Raw genomic sequence first — 20,576 nt, forward strand, 5'->3', positions numbered from 1 at the left:
TTCCCACGGAGATACAGGTAAATCTAGTGAGAGTAGTAGGAATTGAGGCTAAACCATGGCCAGAAATACAGGCTCACATAATACATTATTTTAAAATGAAAGCAAGAGAAAGATAAAGAGAGAACAGAGCAGGCAGAGAGAGCTACTGCTTAGTTAGTGCAACAAAAACTTAAGAAACCTAGTACAGAATGAGCACTTGTGACAACACCATCAGTGACTGTCGCAACACCAGTACAAGGGCAAGCACCAGGAGGACAGGTAGTAAGTGAGATAGTCAGAAGACAATGAGGTCTGGCAGGAGAACAAGGAGCAATGCAGGGGAGAAGGCAAGGAGGATACCGAGGGCGTCAGCCATGTTATTATTATGGGAGGTTCGGGTCATTTTGTAAGGGAATGTAGAATTAAAAGGACAGATGAACGTATGCAGGGGTGGCCCACATCGCAAAGACAAGTAGCGAGGCTGCCGCAGATGCAATGGGGACCACAACAATATACGAGACAAGTGTGCCCCGAGACCCTTCAAGCTCAGTGGATGGCACCTCAGGGGCCACTGCAACAACATGGGCCCCAGGGGCAGTAACACCATGGGTGAACAAGTACAGGGGCAGGTAGGAGGAGTATTGGTGCAAGGAGGTAACCCCTTTTATGCACCACCCCAAGTATCTATTGGGGCACTGACACCTAATTATGTCCAATGACAAAGCCCACAGGTAACAACTATGGGGGTCATTATGACCCTGGCGGAAGGCGGCGAACCGGCGGTAAGACCGTCAACAGGCTGGCGGTCTTACTTTGTGGAATTATGATCATGGCGGTTACCGCCATGGTCATCCGCCGGTTCTCCGTTCCGCCCGCCGGGCTGGAGACCTGGGTCTCTAGCCCGGCGGCCGTCACTATACCGCCGGCGGTATTTTGACCCGGCTTACCGCCGTGGATTTCCAGCGGTTTGAACCGCCATGAAATCCATGGCGGTAAGCGCTATCAGTGCCAGGGAATTCCTTCCCTGGCACTGATAGGGATCTCCCCCACCCCCACCCCGACTCCCTCCCCTACCCCCCCACCACCCCTGCCACCCCCCAAAGGTGGCAGGGCCCCCCTCCCCACCCCGACCCCCAACATCACATCACCCATACCCACACGACACGCACGCAGGCACCACCTACACACTTACACTCACACACGCCGACATACATGCCTACATCCACACACACAGTCAGACACGCACACCCACATTCAAACATACACGCACACATCCATACAGACATACCCACAGACATACACGCACTCATTCCCATACACACAACACCCCCGCAAGCATACACGCACTCACACACCCCCTCTACATACACAGACGCACACCCCCATGCACCCACTCAACACACAACACCCCCCCACCCCCCTCCCCTAACGGACGATCGTCTTACCTGTTCCGTCGATCCTCCAGGAGGGGACAGGAGCCATGGGGGCTGCTCCGCCAACACCACACCGCCAACAGAACACGCCACGGTGAATCACAGGACGTGATTCGCTGGGCGGTGTTCTGTTGGCATGGCGGTGGAGCAACCTCCACTTCCCCGCCTCCCGCCAGTATAGCTGTTGGCGGCTCTCCGTCCGAAAAAGGACGGAGAGCTGCCAACGGTCATAATAGGCTGAGCGGCAAACCGCCACCACTGGCGGTCTTCCGCACGGCGGTCCCTCGGCGGGCTTGGAAAAAGATTGCTGAGGTCAAAATGACCCCCTATGTGTCCAATACTATCAGTAACCCACAGATCAGAGAAGGAACCCACTGTGACGGTAGCCATAGAAGGTTGCCCCTATCAGTTTTTAATTGACACTGGGGCCACCAAATCTTGCATAAATAAAGGAACATTACCACTCTCATGCAACTCAGTGGAATCACAAGGGTTTTCTGGGGCTGTCAGACGGGTTTCTTTTACTAATTCTGTAAATATGACTGTGGGTGATGCACAAATTGATGGGCCATTTTTATATTCCCCTGAGTCACATGTTAACCTCCTGGGGAGAGATCTAATGAGCAAATTGAATATGACCATCTCGTTTTCGGAAGATGGATCGATGGTGTGTTACACACCTAGTGTTACGCCAGGTAGGATATTGTCTCTCATAGCTCGTGAAGAATCTAGACAGCAAGTCAGAGCAGTACCAGTAGACACAGAGGTTTTTTTGCGGGGCATATATGCTCTGATAGCATATACTCCAGTGCTGCAGGGGAAAACAGTGCAGTTACCAAAATAATTAGTATTTCGACCATGTGAACCAATAGACCCAATGGCCTACATGGCCCTGCTCGCTATCATCACCCGATCCCACAACCTCAACATCATCTCATACGCCGCCGACACCCAGCTGATCCTATCCCTCACCAAGGACTCCGCCAAGACCAACCTCCATGAAGAAACGAAGGCCATCGCTGAATAGATGAAGGGCAGCTGCATCAAACTCAATTCCAAGACGGAAGTCCTCATCTTCGGCTCCACCCCCTCCAGATGGGATGACTCCTGGTGGTCTGCCACTCTCGGAGCCGCTCCAACTCCCACCGACCACACACTCAACCTAGGATTCATCTTAGACTCCTCATTATCCATGACCCAGCAAGTCAGAGCCATCTCATTCTCCTTTTTCACCACCCTCTGCATGCCCCGAAAGATCTACAAATGGATACCCACAGAAACCAAAGAACAGTCACCCTGGCCCTCGTATGTAGTAAACTGGACTACACCAATGCCCTCTATGCAGGGACCATGGCCAAACTCCAGAAGAGGCTGCAATGCATCCAGAACGCCTCCACACGCCTGATCCTGGACATCCCCTGCCACTGACACATCACAGACCACCTGAGAAACCTACACTGGTTCCGAGTCAACAAGAGCTTCACCTTCAACTCCTCACCCACGCTCACAAAGCACTGCACAACACCTGACCAGAATACCTCAACAGACAGCTCTCCTTCTACACCTTGACTCAGCATCTCCGCTCCCCCGACCTCGTCCTCGCAACTCTCCCACGTGTCTGCAGAGCTACAACCGGCGGTAGATCATTTTGGCACGTTGCCACCAAAACATGGAACACTCTTCCCACCCACCTGCGCCAGACGAAAGACCTCCTTACCTTTTGGAAACTTCTCAAGACCTGACTGTTCGAGCAGTAGCAGCACCCCCCTCCTTTCTCCCCTCTTCTTCTTTAGCCCCTTGAGACCCTCACGGGTGAGTAGTGTGCTTTACAAATTCCTGATTGATTGATTGATTGAATGGAAAAACGAGAAATGTTACTGGACATATCAGTTCTTGACTAAGGCCAACATAGGGAGTGTTCGTTGCATTTGACAAAGGACAGGGAATGTGGGCGTCAATAGTGTTCACAGATTCTGGGGTCACATTAAGAGATATTTCAGATGAGGAATTGTTCAGTGGACAATCCTTAATTGGAACAATTGTGTTTGAAATGGACATTTCTCACAGAATGCAGCTGTGGTATAAGACAGTGTCAAAACATGTACCAGAGGCAACGATAAAAGAAAGAGCCTTGGCTAAGGTACTGGACGTGTTATGGACACAAGGACCCCATCATGTGGAATTCATTAAAGGAGCTGAGCATGTTAAAATTACATTGAAACCTGGAGCCATATTGCCCAGGATACGCCGGTACCATCTGTCCAAAGAAGCAGAGGAAGGTATTCTACCTACAATTCAGGCGCTACTTCAGCAAGGAGTGGTATTTGAAAGATCAACACCATGTAATACGCTGATTTTCCCAATAAGAAAGTGCAAAGGGGGAACTTGGAGAATGATTCAGGATTTACGCTCTCTAACGATATTGTCATTCCGGAGTTCCCTGTAGTACCCGATCCTTGGGTTATATTGACAAACGTCCCTAAAGATGCCACTTTTTTCTCTGTGGTCGATTTGAAAAATGTGTTTTTCAGCATTCCATTACATGTCAGTAGCCAGTATTTGACTGGATTTACATTTAAAGATACACAATATTTCCATAGTAGGCTTCTTCAAGGTTTTTGCGAGTCCCCAAGTATTTTTAATCGGACAGTTAAAAAGAACTTAGCGAACATTCAGTACGAAAGTACACTTTTACAAAATGTGGATGATATTTTGGTTTGTAGTGCCACTGAAGACACATGTAGAGACAATACCATTGGTCTCCTCTGCACACTTGCTCATAAAGGATACAAGGTTGACAAAAATAAGTTACAGTATGTGCAGAAAGAGTTTCATTATTTGGGACAATTAATATCTAAAAATGGGAGAAAGGTGACGCCTGACTGAATAGAAAGCATAAAGAATATGCTCAACCGCACCACTGCCAAACAGATGCAGCAGTTTTTAGGACTCTGTAATTATGTGAGGCAGTGGGTATTTGATTATGCTACGTTGACAGCACTGCTTCTTACTGCACTAAAGGAGTCCCATGTGACTGCAAACAAAATACATTGGACAGATGACGGAGAGACAGCAATTCTGGAGCTAAAGAAAGCAATCATGAATGCTCCAGTGTTAGGTACACCCGATTACAAGAAACAATTCTACCTCTTTTGTCATTGTAATGGAATGACTATGACCGCAGTACAGAAAACATCTATGGGACATAAGTCAATTGCCCACTACAGTGGGCTGCTAGATCCTATCATGAAGGGTCACTATCCATGTGAGCAAGCCCTGGCTACAGCAGCATTTGCAGTCCAGAAGAGCACTACTATTGTGATCTACTAGCACTACTGCTATCTTGTAAAGAGGCAAAAGTACTCTCACGACTCAGAAAGTATCTAGGTACGAAGTCATACTTTCATTACCATCCTTGCAGGTGGTTAGATGTCATACAGTTAATCCAGCAACATTCTTTGCGCACCAAGTTACTGACGATAAACAAGTACATGACTGTGCCAATTACGTGCCAGAAGAAGATAGTAAGGTGGGAGAAGATCCCACCCCGGGGAGCGTGCTGCTCTTTGTGGATGAATCCTCTTTCATAGACCAGAAAACAGGGAATAGACATTCAGGAGCAGCAGTTGTAAGAGCCAGAAAGCAGGGGTCATCTGACACATTGCAGATAGTGAGTTAAGTAACACTACCCTCTCATTTTTCAGCACAAGCTGCGGAACTAGTGCCCATTATTGAAGCGTTGCAACATGCTGAGGGGTTAGAAGTTACGATTTATTCAGATTCAGCATATGTTACTACTACTGTGCATTCGAGCATCCATAGGTGGGATAGGGGAGGATGTTTGAAATCTGATGAGCCTCCAGTGATGCACAAAGATTTACGGGCAAAACTGATACATGCTTTAACCTTACCATCTAATGTGGCGGTAATAAAATGTGCAGCACATACAAATAAGCAAGACATTGGTGGTCATTACAACCCTGGCGGATGGTGTTAAAGCAGCGGTAAGACCGGCAACAGGCCGGCGGTAAAAAAATTGGAATTATGACCGTGGCGGAAACCGCCAACAAAGACAGCCACTTTAACACTCCGACCGCCACAGCGGTATAAACAAACAGCGCGGCAGTCACCGCCAACAGACAGGCGGAAGACAATGTACTGCCCACAGTATCACAACCTACGAATCCACCACCTTTTCCTGGGCGGATTCACCGCAGATAAAAACACGGCGGAAACAGCCATTTCAAAGGGAAAACGCTCACCTCTACACACTCCACTAGGAAGGAGGGCACCATGGAGCCGGAACTCCATATTCTGCCAGCGCTAGTCTTCCTGCTCCTCTACGAGGATTATCAACGCCGGCGGCAAAGACCACGGTGAGTACTGCACCTACGACATAGGGGAGGGGGGGAGGCAAAAACACAGGGACACACACACTCAACACCCCAACCCCCACCCGACCCTCATCCACTACAACACACACACCAATGCATATCTATACATTACAGTAACACACCCCTGGCCCCCCAGAAGAATGCAAAGACAAAAGGAAATGAGTGGAACCATTGTAATATATCAAAATACAGTAAGCAAATATATACATATATATATACACAATAAACAAAATATATACCACGATTAGTAGTGCAGGTATTGCACCATTCATAGTCCGTGGACCACTGGGCCCAAAATGCATGGGCGAGGCCCACACAAGATACCCGATCCAAACGGAGAGAACACTGCAGGGGCATCAGATCGAAATACAACAGGCACCTCAGGGGGAAGGGAAGGGGGGCACCTCAGCCGGATGAGTGCACCACGCCAGATCCACGAGGGGGCTCCATGCCCATTGATGTATCCTGGGGAGTGCAAAGCCACAGTCTCTCAAGTCTATACAGTGGGTGGGTTGCCCACTGTTCAATCCTGGGGAGTGCAAAGCCACAGTCTCACAAGTCTCTACAGTGGGTGGTCTGCCCACTGTTCAATCCTGGGGAGTGCAAAGCCACAGTCTCACAAGTCGCTCCAGTGGGTGGGTTGCCCACTGTACCATCCTGGGGAGTGCAAAGCCACAGTCTCACAAGTCTCTCCAGTGGGTGGGTTGCCCACTGTACCATCCTGGGGAGTGCAAAGCCACAGTCTCACAAGTCTCTCCAGTGGGTGGGTTGCCCACTGTACCATCCTGGGGAGTGCAAAGCCACAGTCTCTCAAGTCTCTACAGTGGGTGGGTTGCCCACTGTTCAATCCTGGAGAGTGCAAAGACACAGTCTCACAAGTCTCTCCAGTGGGTGGGTTGCCCACTGTACCATCCTGGGGAGTGCAAAGACATAGGGGGTCATTCTGACCCCGGCGGTCAAGGACCGCCGGGGCCAGGGTCGGCGGGAGCACCGCCAACAGGCTGGCAGTGCTCCGCAGGGCATTCTGACCGCGGCGGTTTGGCCACGGTCAGAAAGGGAAAACCGGCGGTCTCCCGCCGGTTTTCCGCTGCCCTGCTGAATCCTCCATGGCGGGGGATTGCGACACCCCATACCGCCATCCTGTTCCTGGCGGTTCGCCCGCCAGGAACAGGATGGCGGTATGGGGTGTCGTGGGGCCCCTGGGGGCCCCTGCAGTGCCCATGCCAATGGCATGGGCACTGCAGGGGCCCCCGTAAGAGAGCCCCACTTTGAATTTCAGTGTCTGCTGAGCAGACACTGAAATTTGCGACGGGTGCTACTGCACCCGTCGCACACCTTCCACTCCGCCGGCTCCATCGTGGAAGGTCGCCCGCCAGCCCAGTGGGAAACCCAGAATGACCGCTGCGGTCTTTTGACCGCGGTACGGTCTTCTGGCGGTCCCAGCCAGGCCGGCGGCTACCGCCGCCGGCCGGGGTCAGAATGACCCCCATAGTCTCACATGTCTCTCCAGTGGGTGGGTTGCCCACTGTACCATCCTGGGGAGTGCAAAGCCACAGTCTCTCAAGTCTCTACAGTGGGTGGGTTGCCCACTGTTCAATCCTGGGAGTGCAAAGCCACAGTCTCACAAGTCTCTACAGTGGGTGGGTTGTCCACTGTACCATCCTGGGGAGTGCAAAGCCACAGTCTCTCAAGTGGATGCAGGTCTCCACTGGTTCTGGAGGGGGACTGGTGCCCAGAGTGCTTCATCTTGTGCAGGACAGATGGAGTGGATGCTGTTCTCCACTGGCTCTGGAGGGGGACTGGTGCCCAGAGTCCTTCATCCTGTGCAGGACAGACGGAGTGGATGCTGTTCTCCACTGGTTCTGGAGGGGGACTGGTGCCCAGAGTGCAACACACACCCTGTGACGGTCCCAGTTGCGTCATTGGCCCTGCCGCAAATGGGCTAGCGGTGCTTTCCAATGGCGGTCTTTGCCCTGTTCGGCGGTGCTTGGCATGTTCAGCGGTGCTTGAGTTGCCAGTGTCAGACCTGTTCAGCGGTGCTTTCCATGGCGGTCTTTACCCTGTTCAGCGGTCCTTCATTGCCCAGCAAGGCTGTGGCTGGCGGTCCTTCATGGGTCAGCTGGGCTGTGGCTTGGGGGATCCTCCTGGCCAGCTGCGCTGTGGCTGGCGGTGGCCTCCTGGGCAGTGACGATGGGGCTGGCGGTGGCCTCCTGGGCAGTGACTATGGTGGTGGCCTCCTGGGCAGTGACTCTGGCGGTGGCCTCCTGGGCAGTGACTCTGGGGCTGGCGGTGGCCTCCTGGGCAGTGACTCTGGGGCTGGCGCAGGCCTCCTGGGCAGTGACGATGAGGCTGGTGGTGGCCTCCTGGGCAGTGACTCTGGGGCTGGAGGTGGCCTCCTGGGCAGTGACGATGAGGCTGGCGGTGGCCTCCTGGGCAGTGACTCTGGCAGTGGCCTCCTGGGCAGTGACGATGGGGCTGGCGGTGGCCTTCTGGGCAGTGACGATGAGGCTGGCGTTGGCCTCCTTGGCAGTGACTCTGGGGCTGGCGGTGGCCTCCTGGGCAGTGACGATGAGGCTGGCGGTGGCCTCCTGGGCAGTGACTCTGGCGGTGGCCTCCTGGGCAGTGACTCTGGGGCTGGCGGTGGCCTCCTGGGCAGTGACTCTGGGGCTGGCGGTGGCCTCCTGGGCAGTGACGATGGTGCTGGCGGTGGCCTCCTGGGCAGTGACGATGAGGCTGGCAGTGGCCTCCTGGGCAGTGACGATGGGGCTGGCGTAGCCTCCTGGGCAGTGACGAGGAGGCTGGCGCTGGCCTCCTGGGCAGTGACAATGGGGCTGGCGGAGGCCTCCTGGGCAGCGGGGATGATGGCAGTCTTCTCCGCTGTGCTGCTCCTCCCAGACTTTGGAGATTTCTTCTGCCCCTTCCCCACCTTGGGAGGAGTCACAGCTGAGTCGACACTCCCCCCGGGACCCCTGTGAGCGGCTTTGCTGGCTTGAGTCATCCCCCTGTCCCGCTGGGCACTGTCCAACTTCTGGTGCTTCACATGGGGGGGACTGGCTGTGCTGTGGCTCCGTGCCACACTGGCTGGCCTGGTGGCCGGTGCACTCCACATACCTGTAACAACAGGCACCACTGGTCCCGGAGATTTTTTAACTGAGGTGCTAGTACGGGACTTATGAGTTGGACGGGTGGAGGGAATAGGTTAAGGGTGGACAGGAAAAGTTTTTGGGAGACACTGGGATGGGTAGCTGGAGGGGGTTTGGGAGTGGAGGAAGAGGTGGTGGTTGTAGGAGGTGTAACTTTTGTGGATTTGGGTGCAGGTGCATGGGCTGGAGGCTGTCGTGAGGTGGATGGCTGTTGGGTGGGTGTGTGCCTGCATTTGTGTATCTTGGGAGGGGCGACACAGACACACTGGGAGAGGACACAGGGGATGTAGAAATGGTAGTGGGGGGTGGTGAGTGCACGTGAGCGGGGTGTGGTGGTGGGTGTGCTGGTGCGGGACGTAGTGGCTGTTGTGGTAGTGCATGCAGGTGTGAGTGTAGATGAGACTGGGAGGGAGGAGGGAGACGAGGAGGAGGGGAACACTGTGGAGGCAGTGGATGTTGGTGTGTCTGTATGTGTGTGATGCTTGCGTGAGTGCCTGTGGGATGTGTGGTGCTTATGTTTGCCTGAGCTTCCCTTGTGTGGTGAGGTGTGTGCAGGCTGGTCTGATGGTGTGCTTGGATAGGCAGAGGTACAGGGGATTGGGTCTGGGTGGAGGAAGTTGGAGGGGGGAGGATAGACACAGGGACAATGGCTGCCATCAGTGCTGAGGCCAGAGTTTGCAGGGTTAGATGAAGGGCAGCCTGACCAGAATGAATGCCCTCCAGGAATGCATTTGTGTGTTGCAACTCCCTTTCTACACCCTGGATGGCATTCAAAATGGTAGACTGCCCAACAGTGAGGGACCTGAGGAGGTCAATGGCCTCCTCACTGAGGGCAGCAGAGGTGACAGGGGCAGGGGCTGATGTGCCTGGGGTGAAGGTGATGCCCATCCTCCTGGGTGAGCGGGCACAGGGCAAAGGCTGAGGGGCTGCTGGGAGGGCGGTGCTGGTAGGGGGGGTGGCAGCTGTACCTGTAGAAGTGGGGGGCACAGATGTTGCCGCCACCACAAGGGAGCTCCCATCGGAGGATGAGTCTGTGTCGCTGGTTGCAGATCCTGTGACCGACGTGGTGCTCCCCTCGCCCTCCGTCCCACTGGTGTATTCTGAGTCCGTGGTGTGGCCGTCCATGGCCATGTGGGATGCGGCTCCCTCGTGCTCCGGTGCCACTGTACCTCCTCCTGATGATGCTAATGCACACAAGAACAGGGAGACCACAAAAAGTGGGGGGGACGACAGAAGAAAGACAGGTTGAGTGCATGGCTTACCGCTACCATTGGCGGACAATACAGACACAGCAGCCCCCTGCACTACGTCGCGCTGTTGGGCTTTACAGATGCAATTCCTGGGAAATGGGCTACAAGGCTATGGACGACATCTGCACACATAGATGACACAGGGGCATGAATACCTGTACTTGGCACTCTACAGAGGTGGGGTGGGGTGCCACATTTCCTGACTTACGGAAGGGCCTAGCCTACGGAACTCGCCCTGGCCTAGGGAAACCCACAGCCCTCCTCCCCCACCCAGACACCTTCACTGCGCGCAAAGTCCGCTGAACGATAGTGTACTCACCCCCTTGTGTCTGCTGTGATGCCCTCAAGCGCCCATCCAACTCAGGGTATGCCACTGCCAGGATCCTGAACATCAGGGGGGTCATGGTTCGATGGGCACCCCTCCCACGTTGGGAGGCCATCCCCAGCTGAGCCTCCACCATCTTCTTGCTCCAGCGGCGAATGTCCTCCCATCTTTTCTGGCAGTGGGTGCTCCGTCTGTGGTGGACCCCCAGGGTCCCGACGTCCTTGGCGATGGCACGCCAAATATCCTTCTTCTGGTGGGTGCTGACCTACATGACATGTACAGGGGAAGAAGAGAAGTCATTACCAACTGCACCGTCAAGGTGAGTGGCCCACATCCCTACCCTTGCCATGTGGCACATACATTCAAAGTCCTTCATGCACGCAGAACTGTGCCCCCTTCCTTCTTACAACCAGCCCTCTCCACACAGGCATAGCCCATACAACATGCTCCCTGTGTACTTACCTGTTGGTCTGGAGGACCGTAGAGTAGCGTGTACTGGGGGAGGATCCCGTCGACGAGCTTCTCCAACTCCTCTGCAGTGAAGGCAGGGGCCCTTATCCCAGACGCACGAGCCATTGTCTCTTCCAGACCGAGGTCACAGCAGCGCTTGCAGTGTAGGTCCTCTCCTGTTGAAGATCAGGTATCGAGTGATTAAACAGCTAGAAAATGGCAGTCACGTCCACGGCGGTCACGTCCGCGGCAGTGCAAACCATCACCGCCGGCGTACATCGTCATTGGCTCATGGGACCCATAGGGTCCAATGTTAACCAATGCAGCATTGCGCCGCGGTCTTCGACCGCCTACTGCTACGGTGTACAACGCCAGCGCAGTTACCTCACATCCCATTGTCCCAGTTTAGAGGTCAGGCAGCTGCCATTTCAGGAGCCCACATGGCCTAATTACCAACTGCGTTACACATACCTAGGCCTTGTCTCACAACACAAATACAGGCCACATTTTGTGTTTGAATGGTGTTCTGTGTAGACTGTGGGTACATACCTCTGAGTTGTTTGACTCTGTGGTCGCTGTTGTCCTTCATAGGCACCGTCCGCTGGGACATGTGAGGAGATGGTGGAATCCTCTGGTGTACCGACCGCTGGTGGACCTGTCGACAATGGAGGAAAGAAGTTTGATCATCACCTACAGGTTTGACCGTGCCACAATCCAGGAACTGTGTACCCAGTTGGAGCCTGACCTGATGACAGCAATCCGCCATCCCACAGGAATCCCCCCTCAAGTGCAGGTGCTATCAGTGCTCCATTTCCTTGCAAGTGGGTCATTTCAAACAACAGTGGCCATGGCATCAGGGATGTCCCAGCCTATGTTTTCCAACGTGTTGTCCAGAGTGTTGTCTGCCCTTCTGAAACACATGCAGAGCTATATCGTTTTCCCTCAGGTGGAGGACTTGCCTACAGTGAAAGGTGACTTCTATGCCCTTGGACATATCCCCAACATCATAGGTGCCATTGATGGGCCCCATGTAGCTCTGGTCCCCCCCACAGGAGTGAACAGGTGTACAGGAACCGGAAGAGTTATCATTCCATGAATGTACAGATGGTATGTTTGGCAGACCAGTACATCTCCCAGGTAAATGCTATGTTCCCTGGCTCTGTGCATGACGCCTACATCCTGTGGGATAGCAGCATCCCTTATGTGATGGGTCAACTCCAGAGGCACTGGGTGTGGCTATAAGGGGACTCTGGTTACCCCAACCTGTCATGGCTACTGACCCCAGTGAGGAATCCCAGGACCAGGGCAGAGGAACGCTACAATGAGGCCCATGGGCGGACTAAGAGGGTGATCGAACACACCTTCAGCCTCCTGAAGGCCAGGTTCAGGTGCCTCCATATGACAGGTGGTTCCCTATTCTACTCACCAAAGAAGGTGTGCCAGATCATCGTGGCCTGCTGTATGCTTCACAACTTGGCTTTGCAACGACAGGTGCCTTTTCTGCAGGAGAATGGTCCAGATGGCGGTGTTGTGGCAGTTGTGGAGCCTGTGGACAGTGATGAGGAGGAAGCAGAGGAAGAAGACATTGACAACAGGGACTCAGTCATCCAGCAATATTTCCAGTGACACACAGGTGAGAAAACATTCCTGTCTACTACAAGTACTTTAACACTTCTTCCTCTATTCTGTCTGTCAATTTCAACCAGTATATGGTCACTGAGTTGTCATTTTCCCTTACGGTTTCACAGGTGTGGTTTCCAACGTGTGTCATCTGGTTAGATTCCTCATGGACTTGAGATGTGTGACATAGGTATGTTGACATTACATTTGAAAAAGCATTTTGTCACTGTCATTGCTAATACACAATTTCGAAATCACAGACTGACTCCAGATTGTTTTGTGCTTCAAGGGTGTTTATTGAAGTGCTCAATATTGGAGGGGGTTGTAAAATGGTGAGGGGTGATGGTGGAGGAATGTCCATGGCAGAGTCCAGTCTATTAGTCTCACAGGTGCACTGCCCATATGGGCATAGAAAGTGGAGCTGGGGCAGTTCCAATATAGACAGGGTTACAAAGTGGGACAGTGGTTTGACAATCAGGGTGGTCTCATTTCTTGGCGGGGGTCTTGGCATCATGCTCTGTCTTGTTCCTGGATCTCCGGGACCGTTTGCAGGGTGGTTCTCTGTCTGCAGGGGGTGGGGTGCTGGTGTGGTGGTCCTGTGGCGGTGCCTCCTGTCCACTAGCCCCGGTGGAGGTGGTGGGCAGTTCATCGTCCATGCTAGTGTCAGGGGCCCCTTGTAGTGCCACAGTGTCCCTCCTGGTGTTAAGTATTTCCTTCAGCACCCCTACGATGGTGCCCAGGGCAGAGCTGGTGGTTCTGAGTTCCTCCCTGAACCCCAAATACTGTTCCTCCTGCAAGCGCTGGGTCTCCTGAAACTTGGCCAGGACCGTTGCCATCGTCTCCTGGGAGTGGTGGTATTCTCCCATGATGGAGGAGAGGGCCTGTGCCTCCGTCCCCTGGACCGTGTCCCCACTGCCACTGCCCCCAGGTCCCTGTTGTTGTTGGGGTGGTGGGTTATCCTGGGCTCCCTTTAGTGGTGGACACACAGCTGATTGATGTGTCCTGGGGACGGAGGTATGGGCCCGCTGGGTGGGTGATGTGCTGGTGTTACCAGAGGGTGGAAGGTCTGTGGTGGGCTGTGCCTGTGTGAGGGGAACTGACTGTCCCGAGGCTCACGATGGTCTGGGCTGGTCAGCTGGATCCAGTTGGACAGAGCTGCTGTCATCACTGTGGGCCTCTTCTGCGGGTGGGGTGGAGATGTCTGGACCCTCCTGTCTGGTGACGTTGGGTAGTGGTCCTGCAGGGGTGTAAAAGCATGATTATTGCATCTGTGTGTGTCATGATGTGCAATGGGTGGGTGACCATGTACCCCAGTGCTAGCATTCCTGTGTGGGGGCTTGTGTGATGATGGTTGAGGGGGGTGTTATGGGTATGTGCAGTGGGCATGCTTTAGTGATGGGTGTCCATGCTTTGTTGTGTCATGCAGGGCTTGGTGTTGGGATGTGTGGTTAGTGTTATTAGTACATTTGTGAGGAGTTGGAGTGATAGGGGAGGGGGCGAGGGTGGGGGTCTGTGATAGCATGCAGGTAGGGTGGGAGATATGATAGTTAAAGGTTTGACTTATTAGAGTCTATTCCTCCACCGACTCCTGCGAGGCCCTCAGGATGCAGAATTGCCAAGACCTGCTCCTCCCATGTTGTTAGTTGTGGGGGAGGAGGTGGGGGTCCTCCGCCAGTCCGCTGTACCGCCAGGTGGTGTCTTGATACTACGGAATGCACCTTCCCCCATAGGTCGTTCCACCTCTTCCTGATTTCATCCCGATTTCTTGGGTGCTGTCCCACTGAGTTGAAGGTGTTTCTACCCAGGTTAAACTTTGTATATTCTCAATCCATATAGCCTGACAGTCCTATTGTATGTTAGTGTTGTTTCCACTCCCTCTCCATAAGGAGAGAGCTTTACATCCAAATACTGCTCCATGGTGCTATTGACCACGGACATATACTGAACCAGTAAGATAAGGTCTCTCCTGACAGTCATAGGGCCTAGGTGTGGCTGCGTAATCCTTACATAGAAGAGTAGATTGTGATACCCCTAGGAATCCTTGTCCTAGTATTCTAACTTTCCACCTATCCCCCTTGTACCCTAGAGCTCCTGTCCTCGCCATTGCTTCTATTTTTATTTCTATTTCCTTACGGTCAGTCAGAACATTCGTTATGTCAGCTAACCCTTTCTCATATTGTGTGATGTTTACTAAAAATGTTCCCTGCTTCACTTGTGAAGGTTGCATCCGTGCCCTCATTCTACATAGGAAAAGATGGAGAAGACACTGTGTAAAGTAAGGCGATACTTCTTTAGATGAATGTAATCTATCTGAATCACTGGCATGTGGAATTAAAGAACATACTAAACAATATGCTGATACCACATGTTGTCTGACAGTCTGTGATGTATCACATGAGATATATTCTTATATTCATATGTCTATCTTTTCAACCGCACAATATTTAAACATGATACTATACATGAACTAGAATACCATTGCAAACCCGCAGTAAATATGAAAAACATGAACAAACAAATAATAAAACGATCCAAATAACTCTGTTGGCTGAGCTAATATGGTGCTTCACTCGCTCTTTGAAAAAGAACAATGTTATTTCTCCTTTGGTTCGCTCTCCTCCATAAGTTCCTGTACCAATGGCGATGTTTGACACAAAGCAGGGGCCAGTCGAATGTCCGACAAATGTATCCACGGTTTCCTGCCCTCCACTTTCACTGCAGAGGGAGTGCTCTGGGTGACCAGATAAGGCCCCTCGAATTTGCTGTCTTTCCATCGCCTCACAAGGTTTTGTACATAAATGTGTTGACCCGCAGGAATTGAACTGATCTGCTGGGCTGCCGTGGTGCACTTCTGCTGCTGCGTCACCTGTTTAGAGAAGAACTTAGCTGACTTCAACAACTGAGATAAATACCCACTCATTTCCTCCCTCAATACTTCAGCAGTTTTATGAGCATCAGTCTTTTGCCTCGCTATTGTCAAAGGAGTTGGCATAGGGCGTCCTGTCACTATCTGATGCGGCGTCAGGTTATGATCACTTCTTGGCTGATATCTAAGAGCATACAAAGCTAGTGGAAGGCAGTGGAACCAATTTTTATGCAATGTAGCACAATTTAACAGGCCGTTAAGGCGTATCACTATACCGTTACTTTGGGGATGATAGACAGATGACAATTTATGCTTTATCCCCAGAGAGGTGCAAATGTGTTGAAAAAAGGCGTTAACAAAATGGCTGCCATTATCTGAACGGATTGTTTCTGCAATTCCCCATCTTGTTATTAATTTTCATATAAAAAAATTAGCTGCTGCTTTAGCATCATTATATACACATGGTCCTGCCTTGATCCACCTTGAAGAAGGACAGACCACGACTACTGGATACCTGTAATTGTTACATCTATCGATCATGTCAACAAAATTTAAATGTAGATTTTTAAATGGACCTGTTGGGCTTAGAACTGTTGATGTAATAACTTTTAATGTAGGTATTGGGCTGTATTGTTGGCATACTGCACTTTCAGCAATGTACATTGTAATCATTTCCGATAATTGTGGGATAAACCAATCTGCCTGCAACATAGCTAGAAGAGATTCTTTAACCATATGGGCAGGGAGATGTAGTTGCTCCAGCGCTGTACACAACAAAACTTGAGGCTTTATAGGTATCCCAGTACTTTCCTTTCTATAGATGAAATCTGTTGGTGATTTTATACATCCTCGATGTTCCCACAATTCCCTTTCATGGTGCCTGCTCCTGCAACTCATGTAAATGTAATTGTGCTGTCTCAGTGTACGGGGGTGATTATTCAATATCATTCTGTTGTCTGCTTATCATTTCCAATGTGCTCTCTTCTGATTCGATATAGTGTGAAGGTGTTTTAGCTGCCTCCTTGGCTGCCCAGTCTGCCAGAGCATTACCCCTGGAGACAATGGGGGTCATTACAACATTGGCGGTAAAAGCCGCTTACCGCCGTGCAGAAGACCGCCAACACACCGCCGCAGCTGTGGAATTCCGCCACAGTAATCATGACCCACTTCTCGAAATCCGACAAAATTCAGACACCCACACAAGTCCGCCACACCAAAGGTCAGTGATAAACTGGCGAAAACAAAACCGACACCGTCACACCAACAGAAATACGCCCACGCTATCACGACCCACGAATCCATGCGGCGGTCTTTCAACCGCGGTATTCCATTGGCGGTACACACCGCCGCGATCAAAATACACACACACATACAAAACACCGCCACATTGGACAATTCGAAATACACACACCTGATACACATACACACACCACACCCACACACCCAATACAATATAAAACACACACCCACATCACCCACAAACCCTTACTACCAAAAATTCAGAAAGAAGGCCAGAGAGAGACACCACCATCCACAAACTAGCAGCCACAGGCACTCAACACCATCACCCACACAACTTCCACGCACAAAACACCACACACCACTACATATCACCACACTTATCACCACACACACCACCCCACACGTCACCCACACCACCCCAGGGCACGGCAAAGACACCCCAGGTTCTCGGAGGAGGAGCTCAGGGTCATGGTGGAGGAAATCGTCCGGGTAGAGCCACAGCTATTTGGATCCCAGGTGCAGCACACCTCCATAGCTAGGAAGATGGAGCTATGGCGAAGAATAGTCGACAGGGTCAACGCAGTGGGACAGCACCCAAGGAATCGGGACGACATCGGGAAGAGGTGGAACGACCTACGGGGAAGGTGCGTTCCGTGGTCTCAAGACACCACCTGGCGGTACAGCGGACTGGCGGCGGACCCCCACCTCCTCACCCACAACTAACAACATGGGAGGAGCATGTCTTTGCGATTCTGCATCCTGAGGGCCTCGCAGGAGTCTGACTCTGGTAAGTCAAACCTTTAACTATCCTATCCCCCACCCTACCTGCATGCTATCACAGACCCCCGCCCTCGCCCCTTCCCCTATCACTCCAACTCCTCACAAATGTACTAATAACACTAACCACACATCCCAACACCAAGCCCTGCATGACACAACAAAGCATGGACACCCATCACTAAAGCATGCCCACTGCACATACCCATAACACCCCCCTCAACCATCATCACACAAGCCCCCACACAGTAATGCTAGCACTGGGGTACACGGTCACCCACCCATTGAACACCATGACACACACAGATGCAATAATCATGCCTTTCCACCCCTGCAGGACCACTACCCAACGTCGCCAGACAGGAGGGTCCAGACATCAAGAAATGAGACCACCCGGATTGTCAAACCACTGTCCCACTTTGTAACCCTGTCTATATTGGAACTGCCCCAGCTCCACTTCCTATGCCCATATGGGCAATGCACCTGTGAGACTAATAGACTGGACTCTGCCATGGACATTCCTCCACCATCCCCCCTCACCATTTTACAACCCCCTCCAATATTGAGCACTTCAATAAACACCCTTGAAGCCCAAAACAATCTGGAGTCAGTCTGTGATTTCGAAATTGTGTATTAGCAATGACAGTGACAAAATGCTTTTTCAAATGTAATGTCAACATACCTATGTCACACATCTCAAGTCCATGAGGAATCTAAGCAGATGACACACGTTGGAAACCACACCTGTGAAACCGTAAGGGAAAATGACAACTCAGTGACCATAAACTGGTTGAAATCGACAGACAGGATAGAGGTAGAAGTGTTAAAGTACTTGTAGTAGGCAGGAATGTTTTCTCACCTGTGTGTCACTGGAAATATTGCTGGATGACTGAGTCCCTGTTGTCAATGTCTTCTTCCTCTGCTTCCTCCTCATCACTGTCCACAGGCTCCACAGCTGCCACAACACCGCCATCTGGACCATCCTCCTGCAGAAAAGGCACCTGTTGTCGCAAAGCCAAGTTGTGAAGCATACAGCAGGCCACGATGATCTGGCACACCTTCTTTGGTGAGTAGAATAGGGAACCATCTGTCATATGGAGGCACCGGAACCTGGCCTTCAGGAAGCCGAAGGTGCGTTCGATCACCATTCTAGTCCGCCCATGGGCCTCATTGTAGCATTCCTCTGCCCTGGTCCTGGGATTCCTCACTGGGGTCAGTAGCCATGACAGGTTGGGGTAACCAGAGTCCCCGAATAGCCACACCCGGTGCCTCTGGAGCTGACCCATCACATAAGGGATGCTGCTATTCCACAGGATGTAGGCGTCATGCACAGAGCCAGGGAACATAGCATTTACCTGGGAGATGTACTGGTCTGCCAAACATACCATCTGTACATTCATGGAATGATAACTCTTCTGGTTCCTGTACACCTGTTCACTCCTGTGGGGGGGGGGGGACCAGAGCTACATGGGTCCCATCAATGGCACCTATGATGTTGGGGATATGTCCCATGGCATAGAAGTCACCTTTCACTGTAAGCAAGTCCTCCACCTGAGGGAAGACGATATAGCTCCGCATGTGTTTCAGAAGGGCAGACAACACTCTGGACAACACGTTGGAAAACATAGGCTGTGACATCCCTGATGCCATGGCCACTGTTGTTTGAAATGACTAACTTGCAAGGAAATGGAGCAATGATAGCACCTGCACTTGAGGGGAAATTCCTGTGGGATGGTGGATTGCTGACATCAGGTCAGGCTCCAACTGGGTACACAGTTCCTGGATTGTGGCACAGTCAAACCTGTAGGTGATGATCAAACTTCTTTCCACCATTGTCGACAGGTCCACCAGCGATCGGTACACGGGAGGATTCCGCCATCTCCTCACATGTCCCAGCAGACGGTGCCTATGAAGGACAACAGCAACCACAGAGTCAAACAAATCAGAGGTATGTACCCACAGTCTACACACAACACCATTCATACACAAAATGTGGCCTGCATTTGTGTTGTGAGACAAGGCCTAGGTATATGTGACGCAGTTGGTAATTAGGCCATGTGGGCCCCTGAAATGGCGGCTGCCTGACCTCTAAAGTGGGACAATGGGATGTGAGGTAACTGCGCTGGCGTTGTACACCGTTGCGGTAGGCGGTCGAAGACCGCAGCGCAATGCTGCATTGGTTAACATTGGACCCTATGGGTCCCAGGAGCCAATGACGATGCACGCCGGCGGTGATGGTGCACACCGCCGCGGACGTGACCGGCATTTTCTAGCTGTTGAATCACTCAATACCTGATCTTCGACAGGAGAGGACCTACACTGCAAGTGCTGCTGTGACATCGGTCTGGAAGAGACAATGGCTCGTGCATCTGGGGAAAGGGCCCCTGCCTTCACTGCAGAGGAGTTGGAGAAGCTCGTCGACGGGGTCCTCCCCCACTACACGCTACTCTACGGTCCTCCAAACCAACAGGTAAGTATACAAACAAAAGTCGTAGCACTCGTGGTATAAAAACAGAGTTAGACGTTGTACGTATGTCCAGTCTTCTTCATAAATTATCAACCAAACTTGTGTTTGTATCACAGTCCAAGTTTTATTAGTACTGTTCAGAAATCCTCCAAAAGAACAGCCTATTTAAAATGTTCAGATATCCTCCATAAGAACAGCCAACACGTGTTTCATCCTCTGAGAAGTATCTCTCATTAAGGACTTCATCAGGGCTGAAATAAAATAAAGTAGTATCTATGTATATGTTGTGGAATAAAAGATAGGAGCAGAAAATTGGACCAAATTCAAAATATGACAATAGTGCGGTTATGCAAATGCATGCTCTATTGTGACTAGTGTGATAATCATTAGAAAAAGGAAAAACACAAGCTAACAAAACAACCCAATTAATAATAACCTTGAATCCAATAAAAGCATCTCGATCCGTGATCAAAGTTAAGGTCTAAAAGCGTGACAAAACATGTCTAAAGATCAGAGTGCCCAAAATTCATTTTCAAACTCAGTGCACATCACTGTAGACAATCAAATTAAGGGTAATCCATGTGACTAAAGTAATAAAGGGACCCCGATTTGTGTAAAGTAATGTTACTT

This window comes from Pleurodeles waltl, chromosome 5 (genome assembly GCF_031143425.1).
Source record: "Pleurodeles waltl isolate 20211129_DDA chromosome 5, aPleWal1.hap1.20221129, whole genome shotgun sequence".
NCBI lineage: Eukaryota > Metazoa > Chordata > Amphibia > Caudata > Salamandridae > Pleurodeles > Pleurodeles waltl.